Source organism: Triticum aestivum, chromosome 7B, assembly GCF_018294505.1.
Source record: "Triticum aestivum cultivar Chinese Spring chromosome 7B, IWGSC CS RefSeq v2.1, whole genome shotgun sequence".
Lineage (NCBI taxonomy): Eukaryota > Viridiplantae > Streptophyta > Magnoliopsida > Poales > Poaceae > Triticum > Triticum aestivum.
The window spans coordinates 152,350,565-152,357,163 of NC_057813.1; the positions used below are offsets into that span (position 1 = coordinate 152,350,565).

The 6,599-nt window shown below is 43.7% G+C and overlaps 1 pseudogene; it reads left to right on the forward strand.

The window, feature by feature from the left end:
• Positions 1-802: 802 nt before the first annotated feature.
• LOC123159808 (LRR receptor kinase SERK2-like) lies at positions 803-5,469 on the forward strand (annotated as a pseudogene).
• The last annotated feature ends 1,130 nt before the right edge of the window (positions 5,470-6,599 follow it).

Here is a 6,599-nt window from a genome sequence, read left to right on the forward strand (position 1 = left end):
GCGCCACAACCACGCGCCGCCGCAGCGCCCGAGCCGCCCATCCCCTCCCTTGCTCGCACGCAACGCGAGCTCGTGCAGCCATGGCGTCCCTGTGCCTCGCGCCCCTGCCTCGACAGAAACTCTGGCGAGCCCTCAAGCTGCTTCCCGCCGCACGCCGGCTTCTTGGCTGCTGCCGCTGCTTCGGGCCTGCTGCTGCAGCGCACCGGCGCGTGCGTGCTTTCCTCCGTCCAGCGCCTCCGCCTCCACGAACCCCTCCGTCCTCACGGCCGAGCGCCTCGCCTCTGGCCAGCGTCGCGAACATTCGCGATCGCGCGCGCCCGGAGCAGGTGCACCGTGCACGCTCGCCAGCTACCGTCTCCCACATCTGGCCGGCGCCGCTGCATGCTGCTGTCGTCACCGGGGTGCGAGGAGGAGGTCCTTGGCTAGCAGCAGCACGCCGCCGTCGCACGCCTGCAGCTCGCGCACGGTGGCGTCCCAGCTGCCGAGGACGTCGCCGAGCACGTCAAGAACCTGACGGCCAAGGGGCGGACGGCCATCCTGCTGTACCACGCCGTGTCAGACTACTAGTCGCTGCAGCTCCTGACGTCCGACAGCGGCAAGGTAGCACGCTCGCCACCTCCAACGCGACCTCGCCGTGGTGGCGAGGGGGACCTCGCCGTTGCCTCCTTCCCTTAGATGCACAGAAGGTGCTTGTTGAAATGCCTGAGAGAGACAGAGGAGGATGAGGAAGGTTGATGATGACGTGTGGGCCCCACTTGTCATAAGGGTCAACTTGAGGGTCAAAACAAACAGGAGTTGACTTTGTCGCCACATCAGCCCCGACGGGTGGGTCCCGTTTGTCATAAACACGTTTAAATCATTTAAACTGGCCATTTTCCAAAAGTGGTAGTTTTTAGTCACAAAATTAGAAAAATTTGATAGTTATCAGTCACTTTTTTGAATGTGGTAGTTTAGTGGGATGGCAACCCCTAATGTGGTAGTTTTTTTGTCAAATACTCATGGTACAGATATAGGGAGCATATGTGATCGGTGCCAAAACATCGTGCCCGTCATTATAATCGCTAGTTTCATACAATTCACGGTTCACAAGGATGTTTGCTTAGCATCTATTACTAAGTTTGTAATAGCACGTACCTGTGTTCACAAGACTATTTCTGAGCTTCTCATTTCTGAATTTGCAGAACCTTGAGCTCATCAGGGTTAAGTGGAGTCTTGTCACCCAGCATTGCGAAGTTGACAACACTACAACGGCTGTAAGACCAAGGATTAATTACTTATGAAATCTATGATTTGTTTCTCATGAAAATGGTGTAGAGATAGATATCCATTAAAAAATTGTTCTACTATCGTTATTCTCACATATCTTCGTTTCAGGTTTTTAGATGGTAACAACATAACTGGAGGAATACCACAATATATTGGGAATCTTTCAAGTCTGGCAATTCTTAAACTTCAAAATAATCTTTTCAATGGCTCGATACCCGATTCATTTGGCCGCCTTTCAAAACTGGAAAATCTGTAAGTCAGACCATGAGTTGTGTTATCTCTTCGTATTATGGTAACATAGGAGTGTGACTTTGACAGGGATCTGAGCCATAATCATCTAAGTGGAAATATTCCAATTTCTTTGTCAAATATTCCATCCTTGAATTCCATGTAAGTTTTTTTTTCCATGCTGATATAAGAAGAGAAATCACCGAATGTCACTGTTGTCATTGCAAGCCTTGTATTTATTTTAATAAGCAAATAAGACCATATGAAGTCAATTATGTGATGATCTTCGTGTTGTTTTGCAGCAATCTGGCATATAACAATCTTAGTGGTGAAATACCTGAACTACTTCATGCGTCCCTATACAAGTATGGCCTACCTCAACTTTAGTAGTAGCTTATATTTATAAAAGCAATTTTATGCACTCTTTCAATTAGCATACTGAGTGTAATCATGTGCTTCTAGCTATACCGGCAACCACTTAAATTGTGGTCCACACTCAATGCCATGCGAAGGAAACATCAATGATACAGGTAATCCAGAAACCTACATGACAATCTGTATGGAACCCAATATTTAGGTTGAAAAACATTTGTTGACAGGTGGATCAAGAAAATCCACCATAAAGGTGGTTCTTGGAAGCATTCGTCCTGGTTGCTATTCTAATCTTGCGAAGAATGCCTTGCCGACGTTATTTATGTTCTGATGTTCCAGGTTAGTAAGGATTAGCTGTAAAAAAAATTTGTTCATGCATGTTTACCATATTGAAATTTTCACCATGAAAATAATTTTCCATCTATTGTTGTGGAATTCCACAAAGAAAGCCTTTTTTTATCAACTGAGGACATGATAAACCTGTAAATCAAATTTCAGATGAGCATGCTCTAAGCTTAGATCTTGGGCAGACACAACAATTCTCGTTGCATCATCTCATGATTGCAACAGGAAATTTTAGTAGACAAAAATTTCTTGGTAAGGGCTCTTTAGCTAAGGTTTACAGAGGAGTTCTTCCAGACCAAGACGATAAAGCGGTTGCCGTCAAACGATTTGTCAAAATAAAAAATCACGGGCGTGATATGGCTTTCAAACGAGAAGCTGAAGTTATAAGGGTGCCTGTCCACAACAATATATTGAGATTGATAGGGTATTGCATGGAACGAAAGGAGCGCCTGTTGGTTTATCCTTTCATGGAGAATTTGAGTCTTTCTTCTAAGTTAGAAGGTAATATCAGATTCCTAGCAGATTTTCTTATATATTTTTCTATGCACATATTTCGTTGATGGCTTTTGTTCAGTTGAAGTATTCAGTTCTAATATAGTCATTGGCAGACACAATGTCTTCTGTGAATGATTAATTACGAATGTCTGACACCACCAAAAGTAAAGATAACTGAACTATCTCTACTTGTATGAGACAACATAATAACAAGTCAGTGTAGGATAGTATTATACATTTATACTCTTAAAACGTCTTACATTTGTTTACAGAGAGAGTATCATATTAGTTTGCTTCGAACTATCGTTGAGGAAACTGATGAAATCACATAAATATGTAGGTTTGAAACCAAATGAACCAACATTGGATTGGGCAAAAAGAATGAAAATTGCTCTTGGCATTGCTCATGCTTTGGAATACCTTCATGATAACTGCAACCCCCCGATTATCCACCGTGATATCAAGGCTGCCAATGTCCTGCTCAATGGAAATTTTGAAGCTGTGCTAGGAGACTTCGGATTGGCGAGGGTGATGGACCAAGGGAAGGAAATAGTGACGACAGAGATCCAGGGAACAGTGGGCTACATGGCTCCTGAGTACAGGAGTACAGGAAAGGCATCAACGAAAACGGACGTATATGGATACGGTGTCTTGGTGCTAGAGATTGTGACGGGAAAGGGTCCAGACTTCCACGTTAATGTAAGCTTCTCTGTCCTGTTGTTATTTACAAGTACTTTGAACGCTTCTTTGCAGATCTGTGTATGTTGGTACAATTATTTTTTTTAAATTGGATTTATTTTTCATCTCACATGTGAATGAATCATTTTCACCTTAGCAATATGAATAGGTTTTGATATTTTAATAGTCAAATTTATAGAAGTTTGACCGATGACTATGATGACACGTACTCTGTATTTAAAAACAGAGGTCGTACAAATTAATGTGGGAATTTTTATGTACATAACAATGAAGTGTAGGGTTCTGCTTCAGTACAACCCCATTATAATTAAATCAATGCAAGAGAATAAAATATACCCCTTCAGATGAGAGGTTATGATGGTCTAATTAAAAAATAATCTATATTCATTAATTGATGTATGTAACTTCCATCTACGGATCAAAGTTTACATAGACTTAGACATAGGCAATTATTAACGATAAACGGAGCTTTATTACATAGGCAATTATTAATAGAGACTTATACTTGGACTTAGACGGGTATATTCTTAGAGCTGGATCCCCACTTATTATAATAGTATAAAAGATAAGATTACCTTTATTTTTTTTACTATTTGAAATGAGGTAGTATACTGACGCGAACCCCTGAAGTATAATTATTAACAGAGTGTTACGACGGATGACTCTGATGAACAATAGAACATAATTTTCTTTTCATGGTTTATAAAGCTTGGGCTCTTATGCTGTTGACTGATTGACTAATGTGAAGGTGAAGCATCTGATGCAAGAAGGCAAACCGCAAGAAATTGTCGACCCCAATTTGGATCGTGCATATCAGCGTGAAGAGTTGATAAAACTTATCAAGATATCACTGTTCTGCACCCAAGAGGAAGCTGATCGCCGCCCTACGATGTCAGAAATTGTAAAGATGCTTGAAGCAGATGTCCAGCAATACCGGTGGGGTGAGTCGCTGTGGGCTCAGCTTATCTCTCAGCCTTGGCGCGAGCAGCATGATCAAATGGTGATACAGAAATTGTTTGACTTAGGCAATGCCCCCTCTCCAGATAGCCAACCTGTATCGGAGGCGGACAGGGCAAGTCTTGGGGGAGAAGAAGAACAGGCCCGTGGACAGTGTGGGAGAGAGGGGAGAGTAGCCATCAGCGTGAGTGGGTGAGTATGACGTGTGGGATACAGGGTCCAGGGGCCGTATAAGAAGGCAAGCGTGCATTGTAATCGACAGCTAAATATTCAAGTATACCGAGACTTTGGACGACGGGAGGCCGTATGTGCTGGCTGTTGTAGGTGACGGATGGACCGCCGGTACAGGACCTGCATCGGACATGGACTATGGTCCAGAACTTTTCCCGTGTCTACACACGACCGCGCAGAGTTGGATACCGAGACGACAACAATGGCTGGCGCCGCCGATGGCGATTTCCCTATGGATCCGGTGTTCCGGTGAGGCCTTCCCTCTTTGCTTTATTTCCCCCCTTTTTTTTTCCTGTGCATAGAGGCCGTATGTCGACGGCCGTGTTTGCTCACTGCCGGCGTCTTGTTTTGCCTTCCGTTCGTGCTTGCAGATGAGAAGCGAGGTGGGTAGCGGAGGACCAGCTGCCCTGCGGGTCTCGTCCGTGGGCCGTGGCGGGGCGCATGGCAATGGTGGCGCGGCCGCCGCAGACGACGCAAACAGCAGGGACAGAGTGCCTGCGGCGTCCTGAGAATCTGCGATGAAGCCGGATCAATGGGCACCTGGGTGGATTAAGAGGTATTGGAATTTGATTTAATCTAGTTACTCTGAAAATGCCGAACTGAAACCATGTCATGTCCTCGAGCTGGATCAAGTAATAGCTTAAGCGTTGCTGTAGTCTGGTTGCTGCCGCTTAATAGCTTAAGCGTTGCTATTGTTTATATATTAAACACTTGCATCATTAGAGATATTGGGGAAATTCGGCTATGTTCCGATGCCAGTCTATTGTTGCATTTACCATTCCTCTTTTTGTGTCTGTCTTGTCTTAACAAGCGAGGCAGGAAATGTAACATAACTTCAAATATAATTTTTCCGAGCATTTGAATTGCACTTGATAATTGCTCATGCATTTTACATGTCATGGCTGAAGCAGTTTCTTGTTTCTTCCACACGTGGACCATATTTTACCATGAGGCATGGTAGTCTATTTTCAAAATTGGAATACTTAATCCAATGCAAAATTATGCTTCGCGACTCTGTACTCATAATCCAATATTTGCTCTGTTATGCTCTACAAAGTTGGAGCCTTTCTTAGATAAAAACGTGAAAAGGTAAAATAAATTCAGTATGCTCAATGTGAAGATCTTAAAATGATTAAAAGAACGCAGAACATGGAAGTAGTTAGATGATATTACAATGCTTCTACATCAGAAATAACTTGAAGCAGAGGATATCTAGGTGGTTCTGGCACTGAATGAGGTAACTTTGCTAGTTACTCGTCTATACTTTTTGACCCCAGTTCTTCGTCTATACATCAGCAAAACTGTTAGTGCTGCTATTGTTGCATGGATTATGCAGTTCCTTACGCGATTCATGTATTTCCCATGTGTTCACAATTGGATATGGAGTGGCAGACAACATGATGAGTTAGACAGCTAAGTATATGGTTTCACTTTTCTCATGTGTCAGCCAAGTACGTAGAACTTATATTTGGAAAGAGTGCACCATAGGTTCTGTACAACTATTTGGTTTGTGGTGGCTGAGCATATCTTCATATTTGTGTTGTCCAGATGCACTACAAAGCATAACTTGGCTGACAATATTCTAACTTCCAACTGATATTTATCAGACCAAGCAATCAAAAGAAATCTTTGAAGAAACTTCAGCAATGCTCGCAAGACAAACTTCAGTTTTGCCAAAAACTATTATTTCCATGCCCTGACTGAAACTTGTTTATGCACAGTTTTGCTGTTGACACGCAGTTATTGCTTTCATGCCCATTGCATTGTGTCGCTGCTCCTCCCCAGGTTGCGCACCACCTTGACCATGGCCAGAACCAGCTGCTTACCCTCACTGCCGTCATGTTGTTTGGCTCATTTTGCGGCCTCCTGCCCAGCTTGATCAAGACAGTCTGAGGTTCTACATCCTTTATATTGCCGCGGCGATCATCATCGCTGAGGCTGTGCACATCCTTTATATTGCCGCGGCGATCATCATCGCTGAGGCTGTGCACATCCTTTATATTGCC